This window comes from Dipodomys spectabilis, unplaced genomic scaffold, assembly GCF_019054845.1.
Source record: "Dipodomys spectabilis isolate Male_0828 unplaced genomic scaffold, ASM1905484v1 ptg000210l, whole genome shotgun sequence".
Classification (NCBI taxonomy): Eukaryota; Metazoa; Chordata; class Mammalia; order Rodentia; family Heteromyidae; genus Dipodomys; species Dipodomys spectabilis.
In genome coordinates, this window is record NW_024870887.1 from 5,264,146 (window position 1) to 5,280,712 (window position 16,567).

At 45.9% G+C, this 16,567-nt stretch overlaps 1 protein-coding gene across 1 annotated transcript in view; it reads right to left on the reverse strand.

The window, feature by feature from the left end:
- Positions 1-16,567, reverse strand: part of Alk (ALK receptor tyrosine kinase) — a 507,293-nt gene that overhangs the window by 128,931 nt on the left and 361,795 nt on the right. The window lies entirely within an intron of this gene.

A 16,567-nucleotide genomic window follows, 5' to 3' on the forward strand; every position in this document is an offset into this window, starting at 1 on the left:
ACCAGAGTCTCTGCGGGCCCCAGAGATGGAGGCTGCGGGGAGGAGAAGGCTGGCCTAGCCTCCCCTTCATGCATGGCCTTATCTGGCCACCAGGCCGAGCAAGGATTGGTGTGTGCCTCTGGCTATTGGGAGTTTAGTTGGGGTGGGGGAGGTTGTGGCCCCTGTGAAGGTGGACGGCTCAGTGTCTGGTTGTGACGACCTCTAGCATGATTGCACTGCCTTGCCTTTCCCTCTATCCCATAGTACCTGCTGCCTGAAGAGTCTGTCTTTCCTATCCCAGTCTCCTCAGGCTCAGGATGGTCCAGATCCTGCGGATTGAGAACTCATCCATGGAGGGCTTCTCTAACCCTAGTGTAAAGTCAATGGGGAGGCAGTACTGGGATTTGGACTCAAGGTCTCATGCTTACTAGGACGGTCCCTTTACCACTTGAGTCATATTCTTAGCCCTTTGATTTTTTTTTTTTTTCTTTTCAGGTAGGTTTCTCAGGTGTGGTTTTCCCTGGAGCTGGCCTTAGACATTGATCCTCCTACCTAGTAGCTAGGTGGTGTCCTAGTAGCTATAGGCAGAGGGGTCCTCCTGTTAATCCAGGGGTCCCAGTGAGGGTCCCAGAGGCCCTTGGGAGGGGCTGGGAAAAGTCCGAGTGAGGATCAGGAGGTAAGAGGAGTGAAGTGTGAGTGGACAGTGAGAAGAGAGGAACTGGACCCAGGATTGCAGCAGGCCTCGAGAAGCTGAAAGGCAGAGCAACAGAAATAAGCCAGTCCTGCTGGGCAGCCGGCACGCCTTTGGAACCAGCCAATGAACACGTGGTTTCAGACTTCTTCCCACAGGCTCAGTGAAACGGATCTTAAGACTCGTGCTTTCCAGAACCATGAAGAAATACACTTCATTTTCATTCCATTCCTGGTAGCTTATTACAATGGTGATGAGGGTAAACTACTACCCTCTGGAAAACTCTCCAGCCAGAGGCACAGTGTGAGCTGAGGCCTTGCCCTGATGAATGCCCCCGTGTAGCTGTAGACCAGTTTCTCAGTTCGGTAACTCATTTTGGGTGCTGTCCTTTGTGTTCTGTGGTCTGGTTGTCTCAACTCTTCCTTACAGAGAAGAAAATATGTCACTCATCTGGCAAGACATCTGAAGACAGTTTCTTCACATAAATGCATAGATATGCAGAGAAATACATCAGAAAAACTCACTGTTCTTCTCAGCCCTGCCCAGTGCCAAATACTCCCATTTACCCACAGGATCAAGATACATAGGCAATAGCAGAAAGAGACACAAAGCTCATTTTAATAGATAATTTTTTTTTGGCAGCCTGGTTCTCCCCCCCCTCCTCACCCCCTGTTTATTTTTGGAAATGGAGTCTAGCAAACTTTCCTGACAAGGCTGGTGGCCTCAAACTATAATCCTCTGAATGGCAGCCTCCTGAGTAGGTAGGATTTCAAGTGTGTGCCATCAGCAATCCATTTTATAGTTTTAATCTACTTTTCGATCATGTCCTATGCAAAGCCGAGAGGTACAATGCTTTCCTTATAACCTGGTCTGGGGAAGGTGTGCTCTCCCAAAACCCAGGGAAGGAGATGCACCTTCCCAAGGCACTCACAGTGGAAGCTTTTCAGAGGGTGCTGTGTACTGTGTCCCAGGAATCAAAGACATACTAGGACAGACATCCACCTGCGCACTGAGACCTTTAACAACCAGGGCAGCGCTAGTATTTCTACGCTGAATCTATTTTTGGAACTGGAATCCCACTGTGTTTGTGGTAAGGTCTTTGGGAACTGCTTAGGTTAGAATAGGCCCATAGAATGGATTCTTCATGACTGAATCCTGCTGGCTTTATGAGCAAAGAGATCATACAAGCAAAGATACTCATGTGCTCTGGCTAGTGAGACAGCTTAGGGGGTCCCTCACCAGAGTCTTTATTAGGCTGTTTGGACTTCTAGCTGTGACCTAAATAAACTGTGAAAGTAGTAAACCTTCTTTCCTGATAAAGACTCCGGCCTTAGGCATTTTGTTTTAGGAATAAAAGTAGACTAAGATACGTATGTAGGATTAAAGTTCTCTTCACATTGGCTTGGTGACTTCATTTCCAAAACATTTTTTTCCCCCTTTGAGCATTATCATAGGTGAGAATTAAACACAGTTGGGACTTTATTGCTCTCGCTCCAGTGTACCAGAGGAAACACCAACAAACTCCAAAACCTGCAAAATCATCCTCAATCTATGGGATAATCTCAGTAGTGCAGTGTTTGTTCACACTGTGTCTTCATATACACAAGCGTGTGCCACACATCAGTTACTTGTCATTTCCCAAACAGGTCATATAAGTTCTTTCATGTTCCCTTTATTCTAAAAATTGATATCTATTGGCCAAGGTTTGAAGACAGGGTAAAAAGAAACAAAAATAACACCCCCGAATACGGTCATGTAGGGCCACCATTTCCACCTTTCAATTGATGTATCTTTAACTCTCCTGTCTACACTGTAGCAGTGTGTATTGTTATGTCACACGTATATAGGCCTTAAAATAGGTAAGGTAATATCAGAAGCTTTTCTAAGGGCTTTTGGATGGCTACAATAGTGTGGTATGCACTATCAATTTATTTACACATTATTCAATGGTTGGGCTGTCTGTTCCTATTAATACTTTGAAGACTATCTTTGAGCAAAATCCTTTGCCTGTATTTCAGATTATTTTCATAGGATAGATTCCCAGAAGCGGAATTATTGAATCAAAAGGTATAAACACTCAAAGGCTCTTGATACATATTGCCAAATTGCTTTCTAGATGCTAATCCAAGTTACACTCTTCACCAGTTATGTTCATACATGCACGTCATCCCTACTACATCCTGCCCAACCCCAAGTAGTATCATGGTTTTTATTTTTAACTAAAGGCATCTCACTGCTGTTTGGTTATGCGTTTGTCTGACAGTGAAAATGAGGTATTTCACACATTCTTAAGAGTCTCATGCATGCCAGGCAAGCAGATTACCATCGACCTACACTACAGCCCTCACTTTATTTATTTCCTACTGAGTTGTTTGAGATTGTTAAGATCATGAAACTCTTGTATGCGTGACATGTTTTTACATGTACTTTATATATACATAATTTTATTTTTTTGTCGGTCATGGGGCTTGAACTCTGGGCCTAAGCACTGTCCCTCAGCTCTTCAGCTCAAGGCTAGCGCTCTACCACTTGAGCTATAGTGCCACTTCTGGTTTTCTGGTGGTTTACTGGAGATAAGAATTTCACGGACTTTTCTGCCAGGGCTGGCTTTGAACCATGATCCTCAGATCTCAGCCTCCCCAGTAGCTAGGATTACAGGCGTGAGCCACCGGCACCCGGCTTTTATAAATATTTTAATTCTGTTTTTGATGTATTCTGGTGACTATGTATTTGAGGTTTTCACATAACTTAAACTGATTCATGTTTTCTGTGGTGATTCTCCTCTTTATCTTCCTCTTCCTCCTTTTCCTCTTTTCCGTCTTCTTTTCTACCTTCTTTTCCTTCTTCTTCTCTTCCTCCTCCTCCTCCACTTTCTCCTTTTCAGCTCCTCCTCTTACTCTCCTTCTCCTCTTCTTCCTCAATTCCTTTCTCTTTGTCTTTCATCTTTTCTTCTTCATTCCCCTCTTCCCTTTTCTTTCTTCACTTCCTTCTCTTCTTTCTCCCCTTCTTCTTCCTCTGTCTTTCCTTCCTCTTCTTCCATTTTCTTTTCCATTTTCCCCTTCTCTTCTTCACTCTCCTCACCCCTCTTCTTTTTTTCCTCTACCTGCTCGACTTCCTCCTCCTCAACCATCTCTTTGCTTCTCACTTCTGCTTCTCTCCCCTCTCCTTCTCCTTCTCTTTTGATGTTTAGACAGTTTGCTCCCTGTGAGACTAGTAGGCAATGTGTGGGTCACTATTCGTTGATTTAGGGTGCCTGCCCCCTTGGGGGAGTACTTGTACTAGTTCCTCACCTCTCAGCAGTGGGAATCTGGATCTTGCCACCTCACCTTTGACTTTCTCCCACTTGATGAAGGCTCCTTTCCCTTGGGCTTCTGTAGCACATCTTGCATTAAGCATGGCAACACCCCTGCCTCATAGTGTTATTAGATATTTATATGTCTGACTTCCTTAGCAAACTGCAAGTGACTAGGAAGTAGGGGTGGGGGAAGTGGGTAGAGAGACCAGTTCTTATGAGTCTACCATTGTGCCTGGTCTAAAGGTGTATTGATGCCTACACCTCTGCATTCAGAACTGGACCTGCTGATTCTGAGTGTCAATGGAGGAAGGTGTTATTACACTGAAAATTACTACATCATTTACAGTTAAAAATATAAAATGTCAGCATGGTCACATGATCTCCTGATCTGCTTGGTGAAACCCATGTTTTAATTCTTTTCTTCTTTGTTCTCTATCTTCTTTTTTTTCTTTCTATTTTTATAATATTTTATATAACCCATAAAACAGTGCCTGTATAAAAACTCACACAGGGTTGCTAGAGAGCATACAATTTTCAAAAAATGTCTTGTGGTTTTCTTACATTCAGTATTCTAAGGATGCACTCAAATACACGGTGAAAAGCAGACATGATATGATATTATCTTTGGTAAAACTATTCTCATCATTTTGTCTTCTCACAGTATCAACTCTAATACCTACTTTGTGCAGGGTCTGCTCTTACTAGGCTGTCAGAAAAACATTAAGACTGGACCTACAACATGCAAAGGTTCTTTGTTTTCTCTCTTCTATGCTGTGTTTGTCTGTGGGGTCTGCCAAGTGAAAGGTCTTCTCAGGGGTGTGGATACTGGGTATAGAATGACAGGAAGTTAGCATATCTGCACGTCTTCCACTTCCTTGACAAACAGCAGGCCCAGGAGTGGAGGGCTGTGCATCTTCCACCCTCTAGATGCCCTGAACCTTACAGATTTCATTCTTAGGCCCTCTCTTCCTGGGTTAAGGCACAGAAGTAGCCCTTTTCCAGTCTTGCTTTTTGCTACTTCCTTCCTCTTTCCTTCCCTCACCTGGAGACTCCTAGACTCCCCCGCAGGGTCTCCTGTAGACCCAGGGAGCTTTATGTTTACCAGAGATTCAATTAGTCGGATGTTTGGTGCTCTGATCTCTATTGCCAGCCCAAACTCAGAACTAATGAGGCACAGCAAAAAACAACTGCTCTGTCTTCTCAGGTTCTTTATTATTTTTTATGGGACCCATAAATTCTAAGGAGGAAAGCACCCTTGGTGAATGGTTTAATCAAGGGCTTGAACTTCCCTCAATAACATCTTGTCTGTGGCTATGCAATAATTGTTCTGTCCAGTGGACTAGGATACCCTGAGACCTCGTGGGGGTGCTACCTGCCATCAGGGTAAGGAAGAAGGGGCAGGTGCTTGGATATGAAGAGGAAGCCATCTCTTGTTGGCACTTATGACATCTTATGAGAGCTGGCCATTCCTGGCAACCACTAAAACACCCTCATGCCCTAATGGGAAGGGAGGAAGAGACCTGAGATCAAGTCACACATAGGGATCTTTGAACAATGAGGGTCTTCTCTATGGAGCTTAACTTTAGCCTTTGAAACTGCAGTTCCTCCCAGAAGACCAAGTCAGTCACTGGGGGTTAGTATACAAGAAGATATGTGGCTTGCCATGCACCTTCCTAATCCTTCCTTGTGTGAACCTCATACAAACCTAGCAGAACTGTTATTACTCCCACTTGATGAACCAGAGACTGGGGATTCAAAGACCTACACAATGTACATTGCTTTCTTTTGTTTGTTGCTTGTTTTTGCCTTTTTTATTGCAAAGGTGATGGACAGAGGGTTTACAGTTATATAAGTCAGGTAATGAGTATATTTCTTTTTGAACAGTGTCATCCCTATTGCTTTTTTTTTGCAGGCCCTGGGGCTTGAACTCAGGGCCTGGGTGCTGTCCCTGAGCCTCTTTGTGCTCAAGGTTAGTGCTCTACCACTTGAGCCACAGCACCAGCCTTTTTCTGAGTAGTTTATTGAAGAGTCTCACGGACTTTCTTACCCGGGCTGGCTTTGAACCGCAATCCTCAGCCTCCTGTGTAGCTAGGATTAGAGGCATGAGCCACTGGCACCTGTGAAACAGAATGCTTAATGGGAGTTCTGCCTGAAGCCTCACAAGTAGCAAACCAAAGGCAAGGCACCAGAACTTGGGCAGATGATCCCAGGGTAAGATCTTTGCTCATGACTCACATTATCATCTTCCAGAAGCAGCACTTGGGAAATGAGAAACAGTACCACTGTTCGGGCTCCACTTAGCCCAATGTCATCAATAGGTTTGCAGGAGAGGCCGTTGGCATTGGTGGTGTCCTGGGGGCACACAGCAGAAAACACTTCCTGGGAGGGCTGGAGGAATCATCAGCTGAGCATCTAAGTATCCTGGGCAGGCCCTTCACCTCTGAGCTTCCGCTGACCTCTGGTGGAGTGTCAGTGTTGACCTCATATCCTATTTTAAAGACTTTGTTCTATCTCTGATCTCCTGATTCTTAGGTTCTGGGCTGTTGGTGGCTATGTTTCGTAGTGGATTTGCCATGGGTCATGCTGACTTGATGAATGCTGACGGTGTTAATGACCCTCTTGTGAAGCCTTCTATATTCCTATGCATCTTTATTAAGCCACTCACCAGGCAAGCTTGGCTTGTGTTGGCATTTCCTGGCTCTGTCAGCTGACATTTGCAACCTGGACCATCTCTGAAACAGCATTTCACATTTGTTTGCCCATTTATCTCCACCATGCGTGCAGAAGTTAGTTCAGATTTGCATGGGTATCACATGTGGCTCAGGTCAGGTTACATGAATCGCTGTTCTACTCCACAGGTCCACTCAGTGGAAATGAAACCTTTCCCCTAATTGTCCATTCCAAACAGAAACCTGCACATTCTCCCTTCCTTCAATTGTATCTTAGAGATTTGGTGCTATGGAACCTATATAACTCCATAACTCAAATTTCTTTTCCAATGAGTGTCAAATTTTAGGGCACTTAATTAATTTCTAATTAAGGTGATTTATATGGCATTAAAAACAGGCACATTTGTCTCAGCTTTCTGTCCATCTCCCACCTGCTTGCTCTTGCCTAAACGATGGCACTTGTTAAGTGGGGAGGGGGGAGGAGTGGGGGGGAGGATAATGTTTGAGTCTGCTCCAGTGAGTAGGAGATCTTGCTCTTAAATTAAAGCACAGAGGAGAAGTTTTGTTGGGGAGCATTGTACCCATAGGATTTTGAGCGGGTCCTGGAGCTGGAGTCGAGAGCCTGAGCTCAGCTTCTACTTGCTAGGTAAAGACTTAACATTTCCCAGGTCAAAGGTACATAAGCCCAGAGACATGAAAATGGATGATGACGAGACAAGGATGTAGTCAGATAGTGTTCCCAGGGCAACAGTTAGATCCCTTACTGACTTTAATGCGGGTGTCGGGAGGCCCGTGGAGTGTGTAAATTAAGCCTGGCAGAGGCCAGTCCTACTAAAGACTATGGGCCTCATAAATTGTAGTGTGGACACCCTCATTATAGAGCTGACATCTTAGATTCCTACTCAAAATGGGAATTGTCAAGAAGAGAATGAAGCCAAGGGGCTGGGGTAGAAAGGACTTCTCTAGGAAGAAGAGAGCTGGCTTGAGGCCTAACCCAAGGCCTCTGGGAACAGTTTTCTTCTTATTGATCCTCTAAAGCTAGCCATTCTCATTTGCTAGGGGCTACAGCTGTTGCAATGTTGGCGTGTCCATGGGCCCTGATGTTAGAGCCATGTAGGAGCTAGGTGAACTTGCTCCTTCCTGGGTCCACTGTTTGGGATGCCTGACCTAGCATGTTCCACTGACTTTTGGGGTGATACCTGGGTGCACACAATTCTAAGACCCTCCCATGTTGAGGAGATGGATCAACAGCTCCTTCTTTTCCTCTAGAAATCCCGAGCTCTCCACCACTAGCCGGTGACCTACTACTCTCTTTCACTGAGTGGTGCCCTTCCATGGGACAAGATTTCTTTCACCAGATTGCATTTCTATGATGACTTGAGCAGGCCCAAGGCCTCAGTCTGGTCAGTTTGTATTGCTAAGATCCCTAAGGTGTAGTGGGTTTTTTTTTCCTTCTGTAAATCAGGAACATAATCTAACTTACAGGATTTTTTTTTTCCTTTTTGGTGAGTATCACATGAAATGACATGCGGATAAAACAACACACAGGTTCATAGTCTGAACGAATTTCCAAGACAACCACAAGAAGTTTGGAAGAATTAGAGCCATAGAGAATTGGATAGGAAAGGGTCGATGAGGAGTTGGACAGAACAAATCCCGGGGGCAGGCAGACACTTTGGCGATCTCTTGTATCACACGGTAGAGGGGAGGCTCTGAAGAGTCAGACCCTGCCAACAAAACTATAGTGGAAACAAATCCAAAGGAAATTTCAGCACAAATAATAGCTATGAAAATAACACTTGCAATAGAATTTCATCAGTATTTGTCTGTAGTCGCCATACCATCAGCTGGGTTCAGCTTTCTGAACCCAGCCTCAGCCTTTGCTGCTTCCCTCAGGAGACCATCCAAATTACACGCCCCACTCTCCCAGCTTTCTAGTGTGCCTTTGGTCTTTTAATTAAACATTGCAACCTGCAGCTTCTTACAGGCTTTGTGGAACAGGGTTTGGGTATCTGGAATCCTCTCACTTGAACAATTCTTTCTTCCTCAGATGCCACTTCCCTACTTGCTTGTCCTCCCTGAAGAAAGACATAGGTTACTCTCTGGGATATTCTGGAAATAGCTACATACCTTCTACTGTGCCCAACAGTGCATTCACTGTTGGGTGTTTATCTCTCTCTAGTTTCCAAATCCCTTGAAGCAGGGGGTCTGTTTTATTCCCTGTAGACTGTATGACACTTAGCAAGTACTGTATGGAGAAAAATGCAAAATAAATCACCAATTTCAAGCAAAAGAGTATCAGGAGGTGGAATTTCTTTGCATTTTGCAGGGAATCTCTAATTCTTTGGGGTCACACCAAAGAAATTCCATCTACTTTCTCCTTCTCCCATGATCCAATTCACTTGTGGGTTTGTTAGAGGATTCTTTTCATAGTCCTAGTACGTGCTTGGCACTGGGATGAAAGCCAGAGGGGGAGAGAAGGGGGAAGAAAGAGAGGAGAGAGGAGGGGGAGGGGAGAGAGAGAGAGAGAGAGAGAGAGAGAGAGAGAAAGAAAGTGTATCTCAGTGATCTAGTTCTACAAAGTAGTCATGGGAGTCCTCTGCAGGGGGATATTGAAGGAAGAGAGAACCAGTTACATAATAGGGCTACACTGTGTGAGTGTGTGTGTGTGCACACATGTATGGACATGTTTGTGCACCTATGTGGGCTATGATCTAGAGGCAGAGCAAAGGCCAGAATGGCCTAGAAGGAGAGTAGAGACTCTTGAAAGATGGGTACATAGGAGACAGAAACCTAGCAGAAAGGGTCTATCCGGTGTGGTTAGGGGTATAGATTTTATGTAAGAAGCTTCAACAGTCGACTGAATAAAAGGGTATTTCTTTAAAAAAAAAAAAAAAAAAGCTCACTCTAGCTGGGTACCTGTGGCTCACATCTGTAATCCTTGCTATTCAGGAGGCTGAGATCTGAGGACCGAGGTTCAAAGCCAGCTCAAGCAGAAAAGTCCATGCAACTCTTACTTTAGTTAATTACAAAAAAGCTGGAAGTAGAGGTATGGCTCAAGTGATAGGGTGTCAGCCTTGATGACAAAAACCAAGAGAGAGCACGAGGGGCTGAGTTCAAGTCTTAGTACTGGCACACACACAGAAAAGGGTCAATCTGAATGATTCAGGGAGAATCAAATAGAGAGTTAGACAGGGCGTTAGATATAGGCAGCTGGTAACAGGCTACTATTGCAACTGGCCACGCAGATCCTGAAGGCAGCTACACGGAGGCAGAGACAGGAGTAACATGTAGGAGGTGACCCTAACAGGGTTTAGGGTCACTTAGAGGTGAGAGGTCGGGAGAGGATAACCAGGACAGCACTGGAATGAGACCAGGCCCACCAGTGGATTCGAAAGATCCCCTGGGGGCGGCTCTTTCCAAATTCTAGTTCCTCCAATGGAACCAAGCCTATCTCCATAGGAATTCACTAAGAACCACAGATTCCTGTAGGCTGAGGGAGGAAGGCAGAATGTGTTTCATTTTCACGGTTGAGCTCTCTGCAGAAATTAAAAGATCGCTTATTCCTTTGTAGCCCGGGAAGCCCCTTTGTTTTGTTGCATGGTCTTCCCCCACCCCCACCCCCAAGGCTTCCCTAGTCAACATTTATCTTCATTGCTTTTGTGGAAAAGACACACCAATAATTTTATGTTTAATATTATAAATGACCTCTGTGGGCATTTTCCCATTCATCTTCCTGCAGCGGGGTGATAGTTAGCCATTCTGCACCACAGCTCCCCGTAAAATATGTCATTTTCGTTCCCTGTTTGTTCAGTAAACAATAAGTAATTCCAATTGTACCTTGGAGAATTAGTACTAATCACAAACAAATTACAACTACCACTGAGCCCGCCAACAGGGCCAGCTTTAGAATTTACAATGGAGAAGGCAGTTTGGGGCAGGGGAGTACAGATACTAGGGATCATGCTGATTGGAAGAATAAGGACAGGACCCTCTGACCATGGGTGGTGGCTGTGGGGTACCTCCAGTCAGGGAAGTAGGTGGCTTCAATTCACTGGAAGCTAGATGCGAAGGCATCCGATTCCTCCAGGCAAGCATGGTGGACGGGTTGGCTGCTTGCTGAAGAGCCAAGATAACTATGGGTTGCCAGTATCAGTCATGAAATAACAAGCACACCCTCATCCTTTATGGAGTGCTTGTCATACTTGAAGTCCTATAGGCTTTATATAAATTACTTTAGTTAGCTTGCACAGAAGCTATATGAAGTCGCTACGATTATTTCCTTTAATAAGAAGAAATCCAGGGTCTAAGGACCTGAGGAATCATACTCAGCCTAACAGAGAGTTGGCCCAACCAAGGTTATTTTCTCCACCTGACTGTGAAACCCATGCTTTTAATCCATATTCAAGACCTCCCAGGTGGGAAAGGCCATTTTAGAGCACCAGGAATAATCAAGACACAGGATGGTGGACCACCAGCAAATGGAGAGTTAATGAGCTTTGTGTGCATAAGCTAGATACAAAACCAGGCACAGTGCAGGGGTGTATGTCTATAACTAAGCACTCAGGAAACTGAGGTAGGAGGATTGAGAATTTGAGGTTAGACTGGGCTACAGCGTGAGATCCTGTCTCACTATATAGCCAACCAACCCACCAACCAACCAAATAAACAAAAATGCCAGAGTGGAGAAGGAGGACCATATAAGCAAACTTCTGGCGTCTGGGACCCATGGAGAGAGACTAGTTAGAGCCTGAGGCTGGCTGGATTCTAGTTTCTCAAGAAACTGGTTAGAAAAATAATGTACAGGTAGGTACTAAGACAAGGTACAGTCACTAGGAGTAACATGGGCCTGATGTCAGAGTTTAATGTGTTCCCATGGGCCAGGAAGAAATCCCATCTTTATCAGAGCTTGTTGGGTTCAAATGAGATAATTACAGAAAGCCATGTGGCACCAGCAAATGATGAAGAGCTCGTTTGTTCTATTGACCACCTGACATTCATACATTATCTTGTCTCCTTGGCTTGACTGAAATGGGATCTTCTCAGTGAGGCTCTTGCTGGGGACTTGATCTAAACTCTCTCTCCCATACCTCCCCAAATCGTGGACACCTAGCATCTCAGTTTTCTCCTGACTTTGTCATCTTGTCTCCTCAGTAGCATTCAAGGGATTGAAGAACTTGGTGTGTTTTGGCTGTTGAACACCAATTGCCTAAAACAAGGTTCAGTATACAGTGGAGCTCAGTGGAAGTTTTCCAAAAGAATAAAGTGACTAATGCTCTTCAGTGAATGCTTTAGAGCAATAGAGTCAGAAGCAGGATTTGAGCTTCATTCATAATGAAGAGTAACTCTTTCAGAGGAAAGGCATTTCACTAAAGAGGACTTCCATCTAGCCCTAACTCTCAGGGCTATGTGTGTACAAAGCTGAGCTCTGTCTATATAAAAAGAAAATCAAGTAAGAGGTTTATTTCAGTTATTAGGATCTTTCTAAAGACCCCACTTAGTGACACCAACTCCTTTCAGGAGCAGGCTGCACACTTACGCCCACACAGAGCACTAAATAAGGAGGGGAGGGCGTGGGGGTGGGGGAGGAATTGCTGAAGAAGCCGTAGCAGGCAGGCACAGACCATAATGCACTGCAGCCCACACCGAGTAGGAGAGACGTTGACCCAAGGAAAGCAGTGAGAAGCTAGGAGACTGTCAGAAAGGGCCAACCATTCCAGGTACAAGATCAAGAGGGTTCTGCCTGAGACCAGGCACTGAGCTAGCAGTGTGCAGTGAGGCCAACCTTCCAGCCAGGCTTATAAGGAGGCAGGGAGACTTTGGAGAAAGTACCAACTGTTTCAGTATTATTCGGTTTGATAGGCTGAGTCTGGGCAAAGGAATCCATTAAGGAAGTTGAGTTTCCCATGCTTTGGCAGAGTCAAGAACTTTTTGACATTTCTTAGGGTTTCTCTTATGGAGACCTTCGTGTTAGGAGCTGGCCTCAGGACCACAAAATGGGGAGGAACTAAACAAAGAAGGGAAATAAAGGGATTAAGTTGGGGAGGAAGGGCAAATCATCATCATCATCATCATCGTCAATAGCCCACGAGCATCCCCTTTCTCCTTTACTCTTCCTTTAGTCTCTGGCTTCCAGTGGAATCTGCTAGTGTGGGAGGTTGTGGACACATCTGGAACATACTGTCCTGAGAGCAAGAAGGGCTCACATCTGGCCTGACACTCTGCTGTTCCTAGCCTCCATCTGCTGATTTGTGGGGCCCTCAGGGTCCCACATTGAGGATCTCACACATTGGGGAGCAGAGAAGAAGAGACTCATGAAGAAGGAAGTTGTAGATGGGGGCGGCCTGGCCACTGTGAGAAATGGGGATTGTAATTTAGAAAGCCAATGGGGAGACTCCCAGATCAGCTAGGATCCTCTAGGCCTCTGTTTTTGCTGTTAAAGATGAGAAACGACATGCAGAGGGCTATGTCTGACCCAGCGGGTCCCCAGGCACACAAACGCTCCATTTCCACTTTGATGAGTATTTCTGAGTTCCCGGGGGAAGGCTCTGCCACGTATTGTACTCTCGAGGGTCAGGCGCTACTCAAGAGTCTACTATTTCCTTTAGAGAAAATAGGTGAGAAAACAGATTAAGACTTGAAGGGAAAGGGCTATGAGGATGCCCCCAGGGACCACTCGTGCGCACAGGGCCCAGGCAGAGCTGCTAAGCTGCGGGGGACAGGCAGGTGTCTTCTTTCTATTTAGAAAGGGACCAGAAAGGGAACCTTTTGAGTCAGGCAGATATATAAAATCTGGCTACGGTTCCCTGGGTGAGACCAAGAACACTGAAAAAAAGACTTTTGTCTTGTTACTAGGGTTTGAATTCAGGGCCTGCCTCTGCTAGGCAGTAAGTTGTTCTACTACTTGAGCTATCCCTTCAGCCCTTGTATGCTTTAGCTCTTTTTTCGGATAGGAGCTCCTGATGTTTGCCTGGAGGGTAGACTGCAAGCCTCCTTTGTACAGATGTGTACCACCCTATCCAGCTTGTTTGTTGAATGGGAAAAGTCTCATCATATTATGCCACGGTTGGCCTATACAGTCACGAGCCTCCAGATCTCAGCCTTTAGAGTAGCTGGGATTATAGGCATGAGCCACTGCACCTGACCTGAGGGTGTCCCATTTTAAACAGACCAAATGTGAACTTTGTAAGTTGCATGCTCTCCTTAGTCTTTTGAATTTGCTGAGCATGTGGTGGAATCTGTACAAGGTGATTGGTTCAGTTAAATCCTCGTTCCATCATTTTGTCTTGAACAACTTATTCGGCTGTCATGATCTTTTGCATGCATCTCACAAGGCTGTTTTGATGTCAGTGTCTGGCATGTAGCATGCACCTGTATGCTCTGACAGACACATGTCTAATTAATAACATAGTAAGAGCTAAAAGGTGTGTGTTGTTTTAAACGTACTGGGATGTCCTTTTTAATTTTGGTTATGCTGGCGACTCACTGTTCCGCCACATTGTGAAAGACGACAGATGGTGGGGTTTTAGGCCCTGTGAATCTGGGGGGTTTGTTCTGAGAACTGGATAACTCAAATGTCATGAGTGACAGGCACACAAGAAGAGCTCTGTAAGCACAGGGCAGAGCAAGTCTAGAAAAGACTGTGACGGTAGAGTTGAGTTCAAAGAACGAAGGCTGGGTGGCCACAGCTGAGCAGGGCATGAGTAGGGGCCTCATTGGAAACAGAAGCAGGAACTAATTCATAGAAAGCCATGAGTGACACTTCAGAGAATCGCCACTGTAGGCTCCTTATGCAATGCACTACCGAAACCATGCAGCAACTACACCGAGGCCCTGTGATTTTACTGAGAAGGACACAGGAGTTCTAGGACTTAAGAGCTATGATTCTGTCTGCTCAATTTGGAAGCCAATGTGCTTGCAATGTGCTTCCCACGGCCATGTTAGAGACCTGGGGATAAAGGGTAGAGAACTGGCACTGTCAACTTACAGGGCGCAAAGAGTTTTGGCAGGGACAGGCAGTAGGACTTGGGTCATGTTTTAGAGGCTGAGAAGAGGAAGGGAGCAGAGATGGAGGTGGTGTGAGACTGTGGGAGACGGGAGAGGCCTGGATCCAAGCAGCCCTTTGGCATGAAGAGCAGCCGGTGAGAACTATTTCAGTGAGGGATGGAACTGTATGAGATGTTCAGGGAGAGACACAAGGGGACACAGGCTTGAGCATCAGAGGTGGTAGATGTTTAGCTGCAGGCCTGTGAGAAAAGCAGGCTGCTCCTAGCTGGGATGGACCCATGGGATCAAAGATCAGAGGGTTAGACCATCACACGCCTTCCTCCTGCATAGCCCTCTAGGCCGCTCAGGGCAGCTGTGTGGTTCAGAGGTAGGTCACGAGGCAAGGCTGTACATGAGGCTTGAAGAGCACTGGTGGGATTCTAACTGTGGCTTGCATTCCCTAGGAAAGCTGGCTTCTGAGAGGGGACAGCACAAGGGTCCAGTGCACAGATATGCCCACAGGCTATAAGGGAGAGGTTTGGAGAATCTGCCTTTGCCAGAGCATCCGGCCACTGATCTCATGACTGTAGATTCCTGATCATGAGTGGATTCTTTCACTGCTCAGTATCCTGCTGCTCCCCACTGCCTTCCTCCATCAGATCCCTTCAGAGCAGGTGCCTAAGGCTTTAGGAGCAGGCAAAAGGCCCCCTGGAGACCACTCTCATGGACCTGAGTACCCAGCCTACAGGCCACAGTGCATGTGTTGTAGATTTTTCAAGGAAGCCAGGATTGGCCTGAAGATGGAGGGCTGCCTCTTCCTTCATCACATCTCACCAAGGACTTCCCTAGCTTCCCTTCAAAGCCTACACCTCCCTGGAAGGACAGCTGAATAAAACTGTGGGAGAATAGTAGCTCTTTTTCTTTTTTTCCCATGCTACCTAGCTGTAGGTCCACAGCATGTGGAATTAGCCTCTCCAGAATGGCTTCTCTTGATGACGGGAGAGATGACCACATCACTGCTTCTTCCCTGCAGCAGATGGTGCATAGAGATGATATCTGGGTTTCTTCTCCCTGGACACAGCCTTCCAAGCTGCTGCTAACCCTCCTACTCAGGGCATGGTGAAAAGATGGAAGAGTGAATGAAGACTTGGGAGTCAGCAGACTTGGGTCCTTGCCACTGAACTAGTTGTACAACAATGAATGGATTCAACCTCTGAGCCTCAGTTTTGTCTTCTGAAAATGGGAGAGTATCATTTTTTTTTGTGCTGGTATTGGGGTTTGAACTCAGGGCCTGTGCACCATCCCTTAGCTTTTTTGCTCAATGCTGGTGCTCTACCACTTCAGCCATCGCTCTACTTTTTGGTGGTTAATTGGAGATAAGAGTCTCAGAGGCTTCAAACTGCAATTCTCAGATCTCTGACTCCTGAGTAGTTAGCAATTTATAGGCATGAGCCATTAGTTCTGGCTAGAGCTTTTTTTCCCTTAAGTGATTGTCAGGATTAAGTAGAGTTAGCTAGATGAGTCTGGTCATTCCATCTGGGATTCCATTTTACACAAGGAGAGAGGTCAGGTTGCTGTGTTCTCAGCTGGAGATTGGGCCCTTAAGCCTATCTTGTCAGTGTTGCTGTTCTGGGCAGTTAAGAGTCTCCCTGGACATACATACATATATACCTGTCTCTGGTTGGACAAAGGTGAACCCTGACTTCTTCACCAGCAGGGGGCGCCTCTTTGCTGCCTTCCCCTAATGGGTCTCTGTGGCTGTGCTCAGCTCACAGAAGGGGAACAGGAAGTGTCAGGTTAGAGAGGATGCTGTTCAGAGAGCAAGGCCAGGCGGCTCTGCCTTCTGACACTGAAGGAGCAATGCATCATTCTTGGAACTCCCTTGATTCTTACTAACTTGCTGGCAGGAGCAGCCACAGTCTGACTTGCCTGTGTCAGACTGCAGGC